Source organism: Ranitomeya imitator, chromosome 1, assembly GCF_032444005.1.
Source record: "Ranitomeya imitator isolate aRanImi1 chromosome 1, aRanImi1.pri, whole genome shotgun sequence".
NCBI lineage: Eukaryota > Metazoa > Chordata > Amphibia > Anura > Dendrobatidae > Ranitomeya > Ranitomeya imitator.
In genome coordinates this window covers 673,359,447-673,381,839 of record NC_091282.1, presented here as the reverse complement: position 1 = coordinate 673,381,839, position 22,393 = coordinate 673,359,447, and positions in this window count along the sequence as shown.

Sequence of the window (22,393 nt, the reverse complement as noted above, 5' to 3'; positions counted from 1 at the left end):
GTACATGCTAGCATATATATACGCCATACATTCATAAATGGCAGGATGTCCTGTAGATGTCTGACTGAAGGATGTTAGTCATGTCCCGTTTAACTAATACATCAAGGAATTCAATAGAATCTCTGTCATGATGATAAGTCAAGTGAATATTATGATTATTATTGTTGAGTTGGGCCATGAAAGAATGAAGGGACTCGACAGAGCCTTGCCAAATGAAAAAAAATGTCATCCGTGTCCAAAAAAGGACACGGTACATCAGATGATGGTTGTCGGATAGGAAGAGGTCCCTCTCCCACAGCCCCAGGAACAGATTGGCGTATGCAGGTGCATAAGATGCGCCCATTGCTGTACCCTGGAGCTGCAGGAAGAAGGACCCCTTAAAAGTGAAAAAACTGTGTGTCAAACTGAACTCCAGGATTGAGGTGATAAAATCGGACATTGCGGGTGAATTATTTGACATGGACAAAAAGTATTTTGTTGCTTGTATACCATCAAGGTGTTTAATATTGGTATAAAGCGATGGGTTTAGCATGGGTCTATGGGTTGGCGCTCTCTGATGATGCGTATGTTAGCGCGCGTCGCTCCACACCCGCTCCCTTCTCTCATTGGCTGTTTTCTCCTTATATACCGCATTTCCCTTGGATGTTGCCACCCCCTGACGAAGGCTGACGCCGAAACGCGCGTCGGGGCTCGGCACATCCCAGGGACTTATACTACAATAAGCAGGTAATACCAGGTGGCTCTCTTTCTTCATTTTACAAATAGTTTTTGGCACATTTATCAATTATCTGGCTCACATAGTGCCTATTATCATAGGGGCCTTACACTTTGTGTCATAGCACATATTAATTAGTTCCATATATATATATATTTCCCCCTTTTTTTCGCCCCCTCCATTTGTCCTATTACGCTTCAGCCACTTTTGCCTAAGCACTTTATGTTTCAGCCACTTTTGCACAAGCACTTTACTTGTTTTTTCCTGGTATCCTGCCATTTATGAATGTATGGCGTATATACTGTATATGCTAGCATGTACGTATATCAAAAAATTCCCATTGTGGTTTTATTGTAATTGTCCTTTCGCCATATTTATGTCCCTGGTGTGCCGTTTAATGGTATCTTCTCACTGCACCACCATTTTTTAATTAATAAATATTGTCATAATATAACCTAATTTTGGACTTTGTGTCGGTCTTTCTTCGTTCTTATCTCAGGAAGGAGAGATGTAAGGTTCTCCTTGAAGCATGGGTCTAGCAGAGTGAACTACCAGTTTTATTTTTGGCCAAGATGAATGTAGCGCTAGGGTCACGGGAAAGGCAGAGGCACATTAAGTCGGCCATATGTGCTAAGATCCCTACAGCAAACACTTCCCTGGCTCCACCATTATAACTACTTTCCATCTCTTTCTCCATCTCTTCCTCCTTATTCCCCTACTTAGCCAATCCATGTAGGAGATATGGGATGAAGTTTGTGCAGGTACTGGCCTCTGTTAATCTATTAGCCAGCTCCTGTTCCTCCTCAGCCTCCACTTTCTCATTGTTACCCAATCGGCACTGAGCAAATGAGATGAAGCTGGGCTGGGTAGTGTCTAAGTGTCTCATTTATTCCTCCATGTCCAACTGGTCCACATGCAAAGCTTCTTGTTTAAGGCTGCCTTCACACTGTCAGTATTTGGTCAGTATTTTACATCAGTATTTGTAAGCCAAAACCAAGAGTGGTTGATAAATACAGAAGTGGTGCATATGTTTCTATTATACTTTTCCTCTAATTGTTCCACTCCTGGTTTCGGCTACAAATACTGAGGTAAAATACTGACCAAATACTGCTAGTGTGACGGCAGCCTAATTGTCAGCAATGACTGATTAAGTAGGCACAGAAGCAGGATTGTTGGGCTGATGATGACATTATCGCCGCTCGCTATCTTTGTGTAATCCTCAAAATCTTGGAGAACCACACTAATGTGAGACATCCATGCCCACTTTTCAGTTGTTATGCGTGGAGGCAGATGAAAATACCGACAGGTGGGTTGGAGCTAGTATTCCACAATTGGCTTTTACTGCTCACAAAGGCTTATTATTTCCATAGTCCTAGTTAGAAGTCTGTTAAAGAGCACTTCAACAATACATTATCAACATAATCTACTATGGTAGGTGTCATGTAGATAAGAAGTCACACCCCTGGAAGAAGCAACCTTTGAGAAACGGCGTTCCTTGGGCGAGGGGACCCCTAGTAGCAGCTGCTCTCATGGCACATTTTCGCAGCACCGGTCTCTCAGTAGGTATTGTACTGAGGATTTTGAAACTCCCTATTAATTTTTGTAGTTAATATACCTGTCTATTTATTGTGATTCACTGGTGTATGTAACATTTAGCAATCAACCCCCTATAGCAGATATAGCTCCAAATTGAGAGCATTTCATTGCCTTTAACTGTTTAGGCTCCTGTTCTATCCATGGATTTATAGGCAGCTTTTACTTGCACTTGTATTTGCATATTCATCACTATATGGCAATATTTGTCAGCTGAACCATTTCCACCATCCTCCCCTCCTCCCTCCCTTGGCCCCTTCCTTTCCCGATCCTTCTTTCTGCCATCTCCTTGGATTTAAAGACCTGTATGTGAGCCACAATTGTTCTTTTATAGGATATACATACCTATTTACTGCGATTCACCAGTGTATGTGACATTTACCAACTAGCCCTTATAGCAGATATACCTCCAAATTCTGAGCATTTCATTGCCTTTAACTCTTTAGGCTCCTGTTCTATCCATGGATTCAAAGGCAGCTTTTACTTGCACTTGCATTTGCGTATTCAGGACTGTATGGCAATATTTGTCAGCTGAACCATTTCCACCATTCTCCCCTCCCCTTTTTTTCTGTCATCTACTTGGATTTAAAGACTATATGTGAGCCAAATTGTTTTATTATAGGGGCACTTTAAATTACATTCTACTTTACTGTGCACTTTATTACTTGCTGCTCCTACTGCTCCCCATTTGTTTAGAGGCTTTACTCTGGCCTGTCTTTTTAACTATATTTTTTTTATCTTTGTTACTCAATAAAGTATTTCTTTTAATTTTAGTACTGTGTTTTGTCACTCACTACTTCTTATCTACATGGCACCTACCATAGTAGATTACGTTGATAATGCTCACAAAGGCTTGCCAGCATGTGAAGTATGGAGTTCCAGCACATGACCATGTTGCACACCAGTCGGTGAGCTGGCACTTGCAGGCTGAACTACCGCCAGAGTGGCAGCAGCTGTAGCTGACATGTGGAAATGTGCCCTGACGTGGTATACCTTGACCAGACGCTCTGGAAAATATGGGTAGGTTTTGAGAAACCACTGAGCTACCAAGTTGAGCACGTGGGCCAAACTTGGTATGTGTGTGATCTTGCCAAGCTTCACAGTTGACACCACGTTACGACCATTGTCACATATCACCATGCCTGGTTGTAGGTTTAGAGGCAAGAACCACAGATCTGTCTGCTCTGTTATTCCTTTCAATAACTGTGAAGGGGTGTGCGTTTTGCCTCCTCGACAAATTAGATTCAGCAGAGCTTGCTGCTGTTTAACTGAGGCAGTTCTGCTGAGCTCCAGATGATGTAGACAAAGTACTCTGAGAAAATTGGACATGGATGATGAAGGGTGAGTCGGGAGGAAGAGGAACTGGTGTAAAAGGTGTAGAAAACCGTGATAGAAATAGGGCCAGCAATTCTCGGTGACAGAAGCACATGTGCCATGCCAGGGTGGGACTCAATGCTGGCCTCCACAATATTATATATCCAGTGTGCCATCAGGGAATTGTAGCGTCCCTGGCCACAAGCATTTGTCCACGTATCAGGATTTAAGTGTAGAGATGAGCAAACTTATTTGGAAAATGTTGGCAAATCTCAATTTCGGCACAAACGTTGCACATTCGGATTTGCGCTTGGTTTGACAAGCAATTTTACTCAATGTCCGCAAAACTCGGCCACAGTTCAGTAAATCAAAGCATTTCCCCTAATGCTTTTGTTATTACTTTGGATAAGATAGTGGTGCTGTATGATGAGCGCGGGTGGACGAGTTTGATGAGGGATGGGGGTGTGGAGAGATTAGAGAAGCATGTGGAGAGGGGGAGGAGGGTGCGCTGTTTTTTTCCTTAATTTTATGTGTGTTGATTCCAGCAGCCAATCAGGACTCAGAAATCATCCACAATGTCATGACACTTAAAAATCATTATGCCTAACATTGGGGTGCAGCCTGGAAGCCCAATTAGCTACTCCAAACTGTTTCTGATAAAACTGTGTTTCAGTTGAAAATCAGAAAGCCAAGTTTCCCTGTAAAAATCATTAGGCCTACTGGGGTGCAGCCTAGAGGGCCAATTAGCTAGTCCAAATAGTTCATGATAAAACTATGTTTCAATGGCAAATCAGAAAGCCAGATTTCCACTTAAAAATCATTCAGTATAACAGTGTTGTTCAAGCACACAAGGAAAATAAATAGTGATTGTTCATTTAGTGACAGGTGACTGACAGCTGAGGGCCTAAAGTTGAGAAACAGTGGGTGGGAAACAGGAGTGGGGCATGAAGTGTGGGCATGGAGGGCAATGAATATTCATTTCCATTTAGCATCCTGATATGATTGACCCCCCATCCCCATCCTGGTATGCATGGTCCCATCCTTATCCTGGTATGATTGGCCCCCATCACCATCCTGGTATGCATGGCCCCATCAGAAAACATAAAAAAAAAAAAACATTACACTTACCTTCCTGGCGTTCTCTCGCAGCATCCTGCTCTGTTGCCAGCAGCTGCTTTATGATTGTGAGCAGTGCATGGCAGACACTGTGTGCGTGGAGAGCAGTGAGTATTAATTGTTCTTCCAGTGTCAGCTGGAGCATTTCTGCGGCTGCCAGCAGGCAGTCACGTGTGCCACTACTTTAGAGAAATAGAGAAATGAATATTCACCAAATACCACTCGCATAGGTGTGGAATGCAGTGAATATTCATTTCTCTTAAGTAGTGGTACACGTGACTGCCCAGAAGATAAATGAATATTCACCACATTCCACGCATATGGGTGTGGAATGCGGTGAATATTTGGAGCGCCCCCAGACACAGGGCCACTGGGTACTCGGTACCGGTCCTCTCGGTCTCGGTCCTGGGGTTGTCACGGTGGCTAGACCCGGTCCGTGACCCTGCTAAGGGGCGTCCAATGAAAGGTAGTGAAAGTTTGTCAGGAGTTTGTGACGCCACCTGTGGTATTCGGTCAGGGTGAATGACGCTGCTTAGGGGTCCACTGGGGTGATGTATTGGCAGCTAGATGGTATACCTTCCCACAGGTGAAGTATATCACCAGGGCTTCCCAGTAGTGTAGGTGGTGATGATGTGAGGCGCGGTTAATAACGAGGACGCAGGGTTGCAGTCTCTTTACCTTTTTACTGAAGACTTTGGGATCCGCAATCCAGAGCACTGTTAACAGGGCTGGCTGAGACCGGCTGGTCCGAAGGCACATCCAGAGTTCCCTTTGCAGGTGGAAATCAGTGCCTACCAACTAGCGCCTGTGTGTTGTAGTCCTTCCCTGCTGAGCACCATGGGATAGTCCTCACAACTGTCGTACTCGTTCTTTCTTTCTCTGTCCCTCAGTTTATCCGGCTAGGACGCACCCTGTTATGAAAGGCAATTCAGTACTACAATGGACATAGCGGTCAGAGCACATACAGTGATCTGACAATAACCCAAAATCATAGAACGAGCTCTGAGACGTGGGAACTCTGCAGACCGCAATCCCTAATCCTCTCCAAACAACACTAGAGGCAGCCGTGGATTGCGCCTAACTCTGCCTAGGCAACTCGGCACAGCCTGAGAAACTAACTAGCCTGAAGATAGAAAATAAGCCTACCTTGCCTCAGAGAAATACCCCAAAGGAAAAGGCAGCCCCCCACATATAATGACTGTGAGTTAAGATGAAAAGACAAACGTAGAGATGAAATAGATTCAGCAAAGTGAGGCCCGACTTTCTTAACAGAGCGAGGACAGAAAAGGTAACTTTGCGGTCTACACAAAACCCTAAAGAAAACCACGCAAAGGGGGCAAAAAGACCCTTCGTACCGAACTAACGGCACGGAGGTACACCCTTTGCGTCCCAGAGCTTCCAGCAAAAAATTAGACAAGCTGGACAGAAAAAATAGCAAACAAATAGCAAAGAAGAACTTAGCTATGCAGAGCAGCAGGCCACAGGAATGATCCAGGGAAAAGCAAGTCTAACACTGGAACATTGACAGGAAGCCAGGATCAAAGCATTAGGTGGAGTTAAGTAGAGAAGCACCTAACGACCTCACCAGATCACCTGAGGGAGGAAACTCAGAAGCCGCAGTACCACTTCCCTCCACCAATAGAAGCTCACAGAGAGAATCAGCCGAAGTACCACTTGTGACCACAGGAGGGAGCTTTGCCACAGAATTCACAACAGCACCCATATGACAGTTAGGCCTGGAGTTATTCTGGGACCCTAGAGACGCCCCTCTCCCACAATTGCCTCCTATGTCTGCTTAGGTGATTTAAGGTAGACAGCCAACCTATAATCAACTGTCCTGCCACTGTTTGAAGTAATGCTTGAAGTCTGTTACTTCCTTGGCGTTCCGGCCACCGGCTACGCGCCTCAGTAGGATGTTGCCGATCTCGGGGCACGACTCCTACTGGTTCTATCGCCTTTGTGCTGTGATCTCGTTTCTCACTTCTCCAAAATATACTTCGCTTCGTGTCCTTCCTTAGGATGCCGCCGCAAGGTAGTGCAGGTGCGGCTCCATAACGATCTGTCCTTTCTGCTAGGCACCTGCCAGGAACCCACCCCTGACAGGTCCTCCCTAGAGCTCTCCCAGGCTGCTTTCTCTCTAACTTCCCCTCCAACCCCCAGTTTTACCAGAGTGTGAGGAGTGGCCTAATACATAGAGCCTTTTGCTCCCCCTGGTGGCCGGAGTGTGAAGTGTAGTGTGTGACTGTGATACCTGGTCAGGTGAACTCCTTTAGTGCAATCAGACATCAGAAATAACATCACTCCCCTTAGTGGCAGAGCGACATTACTGCAATGACCAGGTCTCTGGGGCACTGCATATTCATTTCTCTTAAATAGTGCCACACCTGACCGCCCACTGGCAGCTGCAGGAAGGCTCCGGCTGACACTGTGCACACTACTGAAGAGCAATGAATACTCACTGCTCTCTATGCACACAGTCCCAGCATGAAGAGGAGCGAGTATTCTGGCTGCTGCCCTTCGGCTTGCAAGCAGCGCTTAATGTCCCTGCCATGCGCTGCTTACAAGCATAAAGCAGCTGCTGCTAACAGAGCAGGACGCTGTGAGGAAGCGCCGGGAAGGCAAGTGTATTTTTTTAATGTTTTCAGATGGGGCCATGCATACCAGGATGAGGGTGGGGGCTAATCATACCAGGATAAGGAGGGGGCGATGCATTCCAGGACTGGGATGGGGGCCAATCATACCAGGTTAAGGTTGGGGCCCTGCATACTAGGAAGAGATGCGGGCGCTGCATACCAAGATAGGGGTGAGGAGGCATGCATACCAGGATGGGGATGAGCTGGACCATTTTCACCAGGATAGGAATGAGGGGGCCATGCCTACCAGGCTAGAAATAAGGAGGACATGCATACCAGGTTAGGGATGAGGGGAACCATGCATACCATGATTGGGATGAGGGCCATGCATACCAGGATAGGGATAAGGGGGCCCTGCACAACAGGATAGGGATAAGGAGGGTAATATAGTAATCCTCATCAGGTCTCCGTTTCATCTCTTTCCTCAGGAGGTTATGGGGGCTGCCTCCACCTGCTTCTTGAAGCCCGATTCCCAAGTGCATGAGCTGTAATGGACCCAGTTTTGGGTAGAGCCAGAGTCAACTGACATGTAGAAATTGGCGACAGCCACCTGTGTCACCTGCACCATTGCCTGCTCCTGCATAGGAAATGGAGAACAAGGCCAGTCCAATCTTTTGGTGGGTGGTAGCCCCATCTGGAGCTGCCTAGAGGAATCTCTCACAGGCCTGTTTATTTCTCAAGAAGCATTCATCCTACTCCCTTCCATCTCAGATCACACTAGCAATGTTGACCCTCCATTTTGAGGAATGTGACCCTGGTTCCAGCCATTAGCTCTTGCAGCCTTCAAGGCAAGTATTCTGTTTCTAGTGCCCGCTGATTGAGCGAGATGTGATGACGGGTGCAAAATTTTTCTATGGACCCCCATCTCTGCTGCCTGTCATGTGTAACGACTTCCCCTGGAATGCCAACTGTCGGTAACTTGCAGCTTGCAGACCCCTAGCATTTCTTCTGCTCTGGTGCTGGCTCGCTGCCTTCTCTCTTCTGCCGAGTCTAAGTCCCGCAGTCCGCTCGCTAGTTGCCGTTTCCTTGCTCGCTCATCTGCATGCTACTGCCACCTCCACTGTCGCGCCAGCTTGGCCTGGCTGCGATATTCCTACAGTCTCTCCCTTGGGAGTCTTGAGGGATTCTACCATGTTTGTGACCTTGCCACCCACTAAGCACGTTACATTCTATGTATTAACAATTCAATCCAGAAATTTTTTTCAACGCTTTCTTGGAGTGTTATATACCTCTGAAATGTAACAGATGTGGCACCCCAGGAATCTGGGTACCACAGTAGTGCTGTCTTCCTCACGGGGAGGATAGTGCTATGTCTGTAGACAAGTGAGATTTCCTTTGGTAGGTTTACACACACACAACACCTTCCACTTCCAGGCCAGGAGGGGGAGCTCCAAGACCTGTTTTAGGGCAGCTTCCCTGAATAAAGATCTTGGTTTGGAGGCAGAGAGAGCTCAGTTTGTAGTAGAAGTCTGTGTGGGAAGACCTCTGAAGAGTAGTAGCGCAAGAATCCGGGTACCGGGAGCCCGAGGCTTTTGTGGATTATAAAACAAAGAGCAGAACCGGAGGGTATTGTTCTACAAGGACTTTGCCCATAATTAACTGTGGCACAGCAGCACCTAGGAGCCTGGAGTCACCGAGAACAGACCCCAGTTCACATGGCCCGAGCTGCCTGCCATAAAGGTACCTGTCCTAGAACAACAGAACGATTAAAGACCTTGTTGAGACACTTAGTGGCAGCAGGAACTTATAGACAGAAAGCGCAGAGTGGTAGGCTCCTTACGGCGCGCGAATTTTTGCCTGTAGGACATTATTGCAAGAGAGCTTGGCTGAGTAGATTACACAAGAAGGAAAACACACAGCAAGTCAGCAGGATCTAGGAGCAACATGGCAGATGTGACAACCTACATGGTGAGCTGCAGCATGTGCTACATGTCCACAGATCGACCAGAAGAAGAATCAAATTTCACCTGTCAGAAGTGTAGACTAGTGGCCCTTTTAGAAGAAAAGGTGCGGGGTCTGGAAGAAAGAATAGCAACTTTGAAACTCATCAAAGAGAATGAAGACTTTCTAGACAGAACAGAAGCATCTCTACTGGTCACAGAAGGTGAAAAAAGTTTCAGAGAACCTCCAAAAGCAGATGAGTGGAAGCATGTGACCAAAAGAAGCAAGAAGACCATGGAGAAATCACCAACCACACAACTGAAGAACCGATATCAAATCTTTGTAGAGGATGAAGATGGCACACCTAAGGATGAAGCAATACCAGCAAGCAAAAAAGAAAAGGGCACACAGCAACAAGTGACAGCAAAAAGTACAGCCAAGAAGCAACGAAGAGTGGTGGTGGTGGGAGACTCACTACTGAGAGGCACAGAAGCAGCCATCTGCAGACCGGACATAACCGCAAGAGAAGTATGCTGCCTTCCAGGTGCGATGATCAAGGATGTGACCGATAGGATACCAAAGCTCTTCAGCTCCAAGGACGTCCACCCATTTCTTCTGATACATGTTGGCACCAATGACACGGCAAGGAAGGACCTACCGACAATCTGCAAGGACTTTGAAGAGTTGGGGAAGAAAGTAAAGGAACTGGATGCACAGGTAGTTTTTTCTTCTATCCTTCCAGTAGACGGGCATGGCACCAGGAGATGGAACAGGATCCTTGATGCAAACAACTGGCTAAGACGATGGTGCAGACAACAAGGATTCGGATTCCTGGACCACGGTGTGAATTACTTGTACGATGGACTCCTCGCCAGAGACGGACTACACCTCAACAAACCTGGGAAACACACATTCGCCAGAAGACTCGCTACACTCATCAGGAGGGCGTTAAACTAGAAGAAGAGGGGACGGGAAGAAAAACATTAGACTTGAACAAAGAAGACCCAGGAAAACATACTCAGAAGGGAGGTAAGAACATTTCTAAAACAATCCACAGCGAGGAGATTGGAACAAAACAAAATCCTCTAAACTGCATGCTCGCAAACGCCAGAAGCCTGACAAACAAGATGGAAGAACTAGAAGCAGAAATATCTACAGGTAACTTTGACATAGTGGGAATAACCGAGACATGGTTAGATGAAAGCTATGACTGGGCAGTTAACTTACAGGGTTACAGTCTGTTTAGAAAGGATCGTAAAAATCGGAGAGGAGGAGGGGTTTGTCTCTATGTAAAGTCTTGTCTAAAGTCCACTTTAAGGGAGGATATTAGCGAAGGAAATGAAGATGTCGAGTCCATATGGGTCGAAATTCATGGAGGGAAAAATGGTAACAAAATTCTCATTGGGGTCTGTTACAAACCCCCAAATATAACAGAAAGCATGGAAAGTCTACTTCTAAAGCAGATAGATGAAGCTGCAACCCATAATGAGGTCCTGGTTATGGGGGACTTTAACTACCCGGATATTAACTGGGAAACAGAAACCTGTGAAACCCATAAAGGCAACAGGTTTCTGCTAATAACCAAGAAAAATTATCTTTCACAATTGGTGCAGAATCCAACCAGAGGAGGAGCACTTTTAGACCTAATACTATCTAATAGACCTGACAGAATAACAAATCTGCAGGTGGTTGGGCATCTAGGAAATAGCGACCACAATATTGTACAGTTTCACCTGTCTTTCACTAGGGGGACTTGTCAGGGAGTCACAAAAACACTGAACTTTAGGAAGGCAAAGTTTGACCAGCTTAGAGATGCCCTTAATCTGGTAGACTGGGACAATATCCTCAGAAATAAGAATACAGATAATAAATGGGAAATGTTTAAGAACATCCTAAATAGGCAATGTAAGCGGTTTATACCTTGTGGGAATAAAAGGACTAGAAATAGGAAAAACCCAATGTGGCTAAACAAAGAAGTAAGACAGGCAATTAACAGTAAAAAGAAAGCATTTGCACTACTAAAGCAGGATGGCACCGCTGAAGCTCTAAAAAACTATAGGGAGAAAAATACTTTATCTAAAAAACTAATTAAAGCTGCCAAAAAGGAAACAGAGAAGCACATTGCTAAGGAGAGTAAAACTAATCCCAAACTGTTCTTCAACTATATCAATAGTAAAAGAATAAAAACTGAAAATGTAGGCCCCTTAAAAAATAGTGAGGAAAGAATGGTTGTAGATGACGAGGAAAAAGCTAACATATTAAACACCTTCTTCTCCACGGTATTCACGGTGGAAAATGAAATGCTAGGTGAAATCCCAAGAAACAATGAAAACCCTATATTAAGGGTCACCAATCTAACCCAAGAAGAGGTGCGAAACCGGCTAAATAAGATTAAAATAGATAAATCTCCGGGTCCGGATGGCATACACCCACGAGTACTAAGAGAACTAAGTAATGTAATAGATAAACCATTATTTCTTATTTTTAGGGACTCTATAGCGACAGGGTCTGTTCCGCAGGACTGGCGCATAGCAAATGTGGTGCCAATATTCAAAAAGGGCTCCAAAAGTGAACCTGGAAATTATAGGCCAGTAAGTCTAACCTCTATTGTTGGTAAAATATTTGAAGGGTTTCTGAGGGATGTTATTCTGGATTATCTCAATGAGAATAACTGTTTAACTCCATATCAGCATGGGTTTATGAGAAATCGCTCCTGTCAAACCAATCTAATCAGTTTTTATGAAGAGGTAAGCTATAGGCTGGACCACGGTGAGTCATTGGACGTGGTATATCTCGATTTTTCCAAAGCGTTTGATACCGTGCCGCACAAGAGGTTGGTACACAAAATGAGAATGCTTGGTCTGGGGGAAAATGTGTGTAAATGGGTTAGTAACTGGCTAAGTGATAGAAAGCAGAGGGTGGTTATAAATGGTATAGTCTCTAACTGGGTCGCTGTGACCAGTGGGGTACCGCAGGGGTCAGTATTGGGACCTGTTCTCTTTAACATATTCATTAATGATCTGGTAGAAGGTTTACACAGTAAAATATCGATATTTGCAGATGATACAAAACTATGTAAAGCAGTTAATACAAGAGAAGATAGTATTCTGCTACAGATGGATCTGGATAAGTTGGAAACTTGGGCTGAAAGGTGGCAGATGAGGTTTAACAATGATAAATGTAAGGTTATACACATGGGAAGAAGGAATCAATATCACCATTACACACTGAATGGGAAACCACTGGGTAAATCTGACAGGGAGAAGGACTTGGGGATCCTAGTTAATGATAAACTTACCTGGAGCAGCCAGTGCCAGGCAGCAGCTGCCAAGGCAAACAGGATCATGGGGTGCATTAAAAGAGGTCTGGATACACATGATGAGAGCATTATACTGCCTCTGTACAAATCCCTAGTTAGACCGCACATGGAGTACTGTGTCCAGTTTTGGGCACCGGTGCTCAGGAAGGATATAATGGAACTAGAGAGAGTACAAAGGAGGGCAACAAAATTAATAAAGGGGATGGGAGAACTACAATACCCAGATAGATTAGCGAAATTAGGATTATTTAGTCTAGAAAAAAGACGACTGAGGGGCGATCTAATAACCATGTATAAGTATATAAGGGGACAATACAAATATCTCGCTGAGGATCTGTTTATACCAAGGAAGGTGACGGGCACAAGGGGGCATTCTTTACGTCTGGAGGAGAGAAGGTTTTTCCACCAACATAGAAGAGGATTCTTTACTGTTAGGGCAGTGAGAATCTGGAATTGCTTGCCTGAGGAGGTGGTGATGGCGAACTCAGTCGAGGGGTTCAAGAGAGGCCTGGATGTCTTCCTGGAGCAGAACAATATTGTATCATACAATTATTAGGTTCTGTAGAAGGACGTAGATCTGGGGATTTATTATGATGGAATATAGGCTGAACTGGATGGACAAATGTCTTTTTTCGGCCTTACTAACTATGTTACTATGTTACTATGTTACTATGTTACCTGACTTACCCAGAGGAATTTGCTTGTCTCTGGACTGCCCAGACTTCTCTGCCTGCCCTGTGGTCTGGTGCCCTGGACTGTGGATGCTGAAGTCTTCAGTAAAGGTAAAGAGACTGCAACCTTGTGTCCTCTTTCTTCTCTGCACCTCTCAATATATCACCATCTACACACCGGGAGCCCTGGGGATATACTTCACCTGTGGGAAGATATACCATCTAGCTGCCATAACATCACCCCAGCGGACCGACTACCACAGATTGCATCACGAACATAAACTTTATCCCTTTAAAGACCTTTCCCTTTTACATGGGCACCCTGGGCCACGGACCGGGTCTCAGCCACCGTGACATCCCCCTGTGAAGTACTGGACCCGGAAACCGAGTAACCCCTTGCCCGTGGGGCGACTCACAGAAATCACGTAATACTCTATGGATGATAATTTAGTCAATGTTTTCACCCCCCAAAAATGTGATCAGCTGCTGCAGCTATGCATTTATCTATAGATTTCAAAGTCCCAATCCCTGCCTAGAGACTGTATTCAGACACTCTCCCTGCTCCTGCAACTCTTTCTTCCTTGCTTTGCTAAATGCACAATGTATCTGATACAAACAGCAAAGCATAGATTTAGACCTTTCAAGGGTTCTTACCATGATGGTTCAGCTTCAGCACCAGTATCAACATTATAGATTTTGATTTTGTTAAACTATGCACGCACAGGCCTGGACAAACACTCTCTCTCCGTTAAGAACTGTCACAGAGCTGTGCAATGACATTAGAGTGCCGAGTGCCTGTTCTTTTATAAACTATGATAATGTGATTACAACTAATCACAATTATGACACTACCAACATGACTACGGCATTACAGTGACTTGACGGTAAGAATTCAAATTTGAAATCGAGTGTCGAGGACATCCAAGCATCCAGATACTCAAGTGATATCCGAGTATCACCAAGTATGTTCGCTCATCCCTATATGAGATTCTCCTCCTTTCCACCTGTCATTTCGCATATGCAAAAAAATCTTTTCTATATGTATGTGACTAAGTATTTGGATGTGGTTTGTACTGTATCTATGTTGACATGTATGTATGGATCTATACTGTATGTGCAACATGTATGGATTTTCTTCCATATGTGCATGCTGCTTATGTATGCTCATAATAATAAGAAGCTTCTGCTACACACCTAATGTTTCAATAGCTATCTATGCACTGTAGCACTTTATTCACTCTTTTCCATGGTGTTTTTCCATACCTTGTTTGCACTGCAGCACCTTAATTACACTCTTTTAATAAACTACAAACCGATACTGGAATATTAAGGCTGGGGTCACACTTACGTGTGCAACATCAATACCGGGCAGCAGTGCTGCCAGCACTCGGGACTGGAGCGTGCGGCTGCATAGAAATACATGCGAGAGATTGATGCGAGAGACTCGCGTGACTTTCTTGCATTGCACAATATTAGACCCCAGCCTAATAGTTAAGCTCAGGTAAAAGAGGCAATAACATGATCTCTGCGTTATGTACACTGTCACATGTGCACCTCTCAATATGACTTTTCCTGCTCACGGTTGTGCACAGTGTGCACTTAGGGTGTGCAGATGTGTCTTCGAACACAGAAGAATTAGTTATATTGTACCTGATTGAGAAGCAAACTTGGGGTAAGCATGCATTATGATTAGTGATCAGGTGCTCTAATGATACTATAATTGGCCAATGGGTGAATAAAAAGGAAAGTCTGTGGCTCTTTAAAACAACCCCTTGAGAAAGCAGTGTGTGAAACATACATCAGGGCACAGTCATTTCATATGTTGTTCTGGTAACTATTAATCCTTCTAATGTTCATGCTTTGTTTGATTTTTTATCATATTAAGATGTGAATACCTGCACCTACATTGTATATAGATGGATTTACCCTCTTGAGTATACATGATTATTTTTCTGTACAACTCAGAATGGTTTATCATTAGTGTTGAGCGATACCTTCCGATATCGGAAAGTATCGGTATCGGTTTGGATCGGCCGATATTCAAAAAATATCGGATATCGCCGATACCGATACCCGATCCCAATGCAAGTCAATGGGACCAAAATATCGGAATTAAAATAAACCCTTTCTTTCCTTGTAGGTTCATTCTACCTGAAGGAAAACAACTAAGAATAATGTAGGATGTATGGGGGAGGTGGCGGAGACATTAAAGGCAATGAGGATTAGTCCAATCAAATAGAATAGCATGTTTTTTTTTTTTTTTTAAAGAAGTTCGGATTGAAAAAGATATTGAGTATGTAAATTTTTTTTATTTTGTCAGATATTGATGTTTCACTATTCCACGCCCTTCCCCTTCTTTTTTTTCTTTTTTTTTTTTTTCTTTTCCCACACTTTCATCTTCATCATCATCAGCATCCTTGACATCAACTTCTTCACCTTATTCATCTTCTTCTTCATCTTCTACCTATTTTTTTTTTTATTACATTCTTCATATTCATTTTCTTCAACTATTATTATTCTTCCTATTCTACATATTCTTTTTATTCCACTGTTATTATTCTTCCTATTCTACTTCTTCATCATATTCTCATTTGTGACAGGCATTCCCGTAGTTGTTATCTATAAAAGTTGGAAGATTACACCTTCCGTTCTGCCAGTCACAAAAGTTACATTTGTCCGCGTTCAGTTTGGCCTGCAGCATCAGGCTTTATCCAGGGGCACCACGAGGAGGAACGGACTCACCCCCATACACTGCTTAGTCTTCTTCTGCATATAATTTAGATAATATCTTTTGCTCTGATATTAAGTCTTATGCTTAATGTTCTTCTGCTCTTTGTTCTGCAGCCTCTTGTTCTTCTGCTTCTCGGTCTTCCATGTTGTCGTCTCCAGGGTCTTCGTCTCCAGTGTCGTCATCTCCGCCGTCGTCGTCTCAGCCGTCGTCGTCTCCGCCGTCGTCGTCGTCGTCGTCATCGGGGTGGTCTTCCGGGTCGTCGTCATCGGGGTGGTCTTCCGGGTTGTCGACGTTAGGGTCTTCAACTTGGAAATGTAGCAGAAGGTACAAGAAGGCTGAGAAAATGCCAAGAACCAGCTGATGGAACTGGAACTCGGATGGCTACCCGAAGGTTCAAGAGCCTATGGAACTACCGAGGACCAGCTGACGTTACTGGAACCCGGTTACTAAGCAGGAGGTACCCGTGCTAAAAAGCACTACCAAGGACCGCCTGACGTTGGCGGAACTCGGATACCCAGAAGGAGGCACCTAAGCCAAAGGCTCTGCCCGGAACCAGATGACGTTACTGGAACCAGGATGGGGAGCAGAAGGTACAAGAGCAAAAGACACTGCCGAGAACCAGCTGACGGTACTGGAACCCGGATGGGTAGCCGAATGTCCAAGAGCCAATGGAACTACCAAGGACCAGCTGACGTTACTGGAACCCGGTTACTAAGCAGGAGGTACCCGTGCCTGAAAGCACTACCAAGGACCACCTGACATTGGTGGAACTTGGATACCCAGAAGGAGGCACCTAAGCCAAAGGCTCTGCCCGGAACCAGCTGACGGTACTGGAACCAGGATGGGGAGCAGAAGGTACAAGAGCAAAAGACACTGCCGAGAACCAGCTGACGGTGCTGGAACCAGGTGGTGGACCCGAAGGCCCACAGGAGAGGAGAGAACAGCTAGGCCGCGAGGCAGCCGCAGTTACCGAACCCCAACAGTCCTACAGGGGGAGCTGGGCCTACTGGCACTACAGAACCAGCCTTGACTACCAGTTCACGCAGCCCACATAGGAAGCTCCTAAACTGGAGGCACCCTGGAGTTGGCTAACTCGACCGCCCCACGACGGGGCAAGCATAGGCGTCTCAGTGAAGTTGACACAACCCGGAAACAGCTGACGGTGCTGAAACCAGGCTTGGCACGAGGGAGTACCTGTGACAAGAACACTGCCGAGAACCAGCTGGCGGTGCTGGAACTCGGATGCGTTGCCCCAGTGTGCAAGAGCCAATGGCACGACCGAGGACCAGCTGACGGTGCTGGAACCCGGTTACTAAGCTGTAGGTGCCCGCGCTTAAAAGCACTACCAAGGACCGCCTGGCGTTGGCGGAACTCGGATACCCAGGAGGAGGCACCTTAGCCAAAGGCTCGGCCCGGAACCAGCTGACGGTGCTGGAACCAGGTGGTGGACCCCAAGGCCCACAGGAGAGGAGAGAACAGCTAGGCCGCGAGGCAGCCGCAGTTACCGAACCCCAACAGTCCTACAGGGGGAGCTGGGCCTACTGGCACTACAGAACCAGCCTTGACTACCAGTTCACGCAGCCCACATAGGAAGCTCCTAAACTGGAGGCACCCTGGAGTTGGCTAACTCGACCGCCCCACGACGGGGCAAGCATAGGCGTCTCAGTGAAGTTGACACAACCCGGAAACAGCTGACGGTGCTGAAACCAGGCTTGGCACGAGGGAGTACCTGTGACAAGAACACTGCCGAGAACCAGCTGGCGGTGCTGGAACTCGGATGCGTTGCCCCAGTGTGCAAGAGCCAATGGCACGACCGAGGACCAGCTGACGGTGCTGGAACCCGGTTACTAAGCTGTAGGTGCCCGCGCTTAAAAGCACTACCAAGGACCGCCTGGCGTTGGCGGAACTCGGATACCCAGGAGGAGGCACCTTAGCCAAAGGCTCGGCCCGGAACCAGCTGACGGTGCTGGAACCAGGTGGTGGACCCCAAGGCCCACAGGAGAGGAGAGAACAGCTAGGCCGCGAGGCAGCCGCAGTTACCGAACCCCAACAGTCCTACAGGGGGAGCTGGGCCTACTGGCACTACAGAACCAGCCTTGACTACCAGTTCACGCAGCCCACATAGGAAGCTCCTAAACTGGAGGCACCCTGGAGTTGGCTAACTCGACCGCCCCACGACGGGGCAAGCATAGGCGTCTCAGTGAAGTTGACACAACCCGGAAACAGCTGACGGTGCTGAAACCAGGCTTGGCACGAGGGAGTACCTGTGACAAGAACACTGCCGAGAACCAGCTGGCGGTGCTGGAACCCGGATGCGTTGCCCCAGTGTGCAAGAGCCAATGGCACGACCGAGGACCAGCTGACGGTGCTGGAACCCGGTTACTAAGCTGTAGGTGCCCGCGCTTAAAAGCACTACCAAGGACCGCCTGGCGTTGGCGGAACTCGGATACCCAGGAGGAGGCACCTTAGCCAAAGGCTCGGCCCGGAACCAGCTGACGGTGCTGGAACCAGGTGGTGGACCCCAAGGCCCACAGGAGAGGAGAGAACAGCTAGGCCGCGAGGCAGCCGCAGTTACCGAACCCCAACAGTCCTACAGGGGGAGCTGGGCCTACTGGCACTACAGAACCAGCCTTGACTACCAGTTCACGCAGCCCACATAGGAAGCTCCTAAACTGGAGGCACCCTGGAGTTGGCTAACTCGACCGCCCCACGACGGGGCAAGCATAGGCGTCTCAGTGAAGTTGACACAACCCGGAAACAGCTGACGGTGCTGAAACCAGGCTTGGCACGAGGGAGTACCTGTGACAAGAACACTGCCGAGAACCAGCTGGCGGTGCTGGAACTCGGATGCGTTGCCCCAGTGTGCAAGAGCCAATGGCACGACCGAGGACCAGCTGACGGTGCTGGAACCCGGTTACTAAGCTGTAGGTGCCCGCGCTTAAAAGCACTACCAAGGACCGCCTGGCGTTGGCGGAACTCGGATACCCAGGAGGAGGCACCTTAGCCAAAGGCTCGGCCCGGAACCAGCTGACGGTGCTGGAACCAGGTGGTGGACCCCAAGGCCCACAGGAGAGGAGAGAACAGCTAGGCCGCGAGGCAGCCGCAGTTACCGAACCCCAACAGTCCTACAGGGGGAGCTGGGCCTACTGGCACTACAGAACCAGCCTTGACTACCAGTTCACGCAGCCCACATAGGAAGCTCCTAAACTGGAGGCACCCTGGAGTTGGCTAACTCGACCGCCCCACGACGGGGCAAGCATAGGCGTCTCAGTGAAGTTGACACAACCCGGAAACAGCTGACGGTGCTGAAACCAGGCTTGGCACGAGGGAGTACCTGTGACAAGAACACTGCCGAGAACCAGCTGGCGGTGCTGGAACTCGGATGCGTTGCCCCAGTGTGCAAGAGCCAATGGCACGACCGAGGACCAGCTGACGGTGCTGGAACCCGGTTACTAAGCTGTAGGTGCCCGCGCTTAAAAGCACTACCAAGGACCGCCTGGCGTTGGCGGAACTCGGATACCCAGGAGGAGGCACCTTAGCCAAAGGCTCGGCCCGGAACCAGCTGACGGTGCTGGAACCAGGTGGTGGACCCCAAGGCCCACAGGAGAGGAGAGAACAGCTAGGCCGCGAGGCAGCCGCAGTTACCGAACCCCAACAGTCCTACAGGGGGAGCTGGGCCTACTGGCACTACAGAACCAGCCTTGACTACCAGTTCACGCAGCCCACATAGGAAGCTCCTAAACTGGAGGCACCCTGGAGTTGGCTAACTCGACCGCCCCACGACGGGGCAAGCATAGGCGTCTCAGTGAAGTTGACACAACCCGGAAACAGCTGACGGTGCTGAAACCAGGCTTGGCACGAGGGAGTACCTGTGACAAGAACACTGCCGAGAACCAGCTGGCGGTGCTGGAACCCGGATGCGTTGCCCCAGTGTGCAAGAGCCAATGGCACGACCGAGGACCAGCTGACGGTGCTGGAACCCGGTTACTAAGCTGTAGGTGCCCGCGCTTAAAAGCACTACCAAGGACCGCCTGGCGTTGGCGGAACTCGGATACCCAGGAGGAGGCACCTTAGCCAAAGGCTCGGCCCGGAACCAGCTGACGGTGCTGGAACCAGGTGGTGGACCCCAAGGCCCACAGGAGAGGAGAGAACAGCTAGGCCGCGAGGCAGCCGCAGTTACCGAACCCCAACAGTCCTACAGGGGGAGCTGGGCCTACTGGCACTACAGAACCAGCCTTGACTACCAGTTCACGCAGCCCACATAGGAAGCTCCTAAACTGGAGGCACCCTGGAGTTGGCTAACTCGACCGCCCCACGACGGGGCAAGCATAGGCGTCTCAGTGAAGTTGACACAACCCGGAAACAGCTGACGGTGCTGAAACCAGGCTTGGCACGAGGGAGTACCTGTGACAAGAACACTGCCGAGAACCAGCTGGCGGTGCTGGAACTCGGATGCGTTGCCCCAGTGTGCAAGAGCCAATGGCACGACCGAGGACCAGCTGACGGTGCTGGAACCCGGTTACTAAGCTGTAGGTGCCCGCGCTTAAAAGCACTACCAAGGACCGCCTGGCGTTGGCGGAACTCGGATACCCAGGAGGAGGCACCTTAGCCAAAGGCTCGGCCCGGAACCAGCTGACGGTGCTGGAACCAGGTGGTGGACCCCAAGGCCCACAGGAGAGGAGAGAACAGCTAGGCCGCGAGGCAGCCGCAGTTACCGAACCCCAACAGTCCTACAGGGGGAGCTGGGCCTACTGGCACTACAGAACCAGCCTTGACTACCAGTTCACGCAGCCCACATAGGAAGCTCCTAAACTGGAGGCACCCTGGAGTTGGCTAACTCGACCGCCCCACGACGGGGCAAGCATAGGCGTCTCAGTGAAGTTGACACAACCCGGAAACAGCTGACGGTGCTGAAACCAGGCTTGGCACGAGGGAGTACCTGTGACAAGAACACTGCCGAGAACCAGCTGGCGGTGCTGGAACTCGGATGCGTTGCCCCAGTGTGCAAGAGCCAATGGCACGACCGAGGACCAGCTGACGGTGCTGGAACCCGGTTACTAAGCTGTAGGTGCCCGCGCTTAAAAGCACTACCAAGGACCGCCTGGCGTTGGCGGAACTCGGATACCCAGGAGGAGGCACCTTAGCCAAAGGCTCGGCCCGGAACCAGCTGACGGTGCTGGAACCAGGTGGTGGACCCCAAGGCCCACAGGAGAGGAGAGAACAGCTAGGCCGCGAGGCAGCCGCAGTTACCGAACCCCAACAGTCCTACAGGGGGAGCTGGGCCTACTGGCACTACAGAACCAGCCTTGACTACCAGTTCACGCAGCCCACATAGGAAGCTCCTAAACTGGAGGCACCCTGGAGTTGGCTAACTCGACCGCCCCACGACGGGGCAAGCATAGGCGTCTCAGTGAAGTTGACACAACCCGGAAACAGCTGACGGTGCTGAAACCAGGCTTGGCACGAGGGAGTACCTGTGACAAGAACACTGCCGAGAACCAGCTGGCGGTGCTGGAACCCGGATGCGTTGCCCCAGTGTGCAAGAGCCAATGGCACGACCGAGGACCAGCTGACGGTGCTGGAACCCGGTTACTAAGCTGTAGGTGCCCGCGCTTAAAAGCACTACCAAGGACCGCCTGGCGTTGGCGGAACTCGGATACCCAGGAGGAGGCACCTTAGCCAAAGGCTCGGCCCGGAACCAGCTGACGGTGCTGGAACCAGGTGGTGGACCCCAAGGCCCACAGGAGAGGAGAGAACAGCTAGGCCGCGAGGCAGCCGCAGTTACCGAACCCCAACAGTCCTACAGGGGGAGCTGGGCCTACTGGCACTACAGAACCAGCCTTGACTACCAGTTCACGCAGCCCACATAGGAAGCTCCTAAACTGGAGGCACCCTGGAGTTGGCTAACTCGACCGCCCCACGACGGGGCAAGCATAGGCGTCTCAGTGAAGTTGACACAACCCGGAAACAGCTGACGGTGCTGAAACCAGGCTTGGCACGAGGGAGTACCTGTGACAAGAACACTGCCGAGAACCAGCTGGCGGTGCTGGAACTCGGATGCGTTGCCCCAGTGTGCAAGAGCCAATGGCACGACCGAGGACCAGCTGACGGTGCTGGAACCCGGTTACTAAGCTGTAGGTGCCCGCGCTTAAAAGCACTACCAAGGACCGCCTGGCGTTGGCGGAACTCGGATACCCAGGAGGAGGCACCTTAGCCAAAGGCTCGGCCCGGAACCAGCTGACGGTGCTGGAACCAGGTGGTGGACCCCAAGGCCCACAGGAGAGGAGAGAACAGCTAGGCCGCGAGGCAGCCGCAGTTACCGAACCCCAACAGTCCTACAGGGGGAGCTGGGCCTACTGGCACTACAGAACCAGCCTTGACTACCAGTTCACGCAGCCCACATAGGAAGCTCCTAAACTG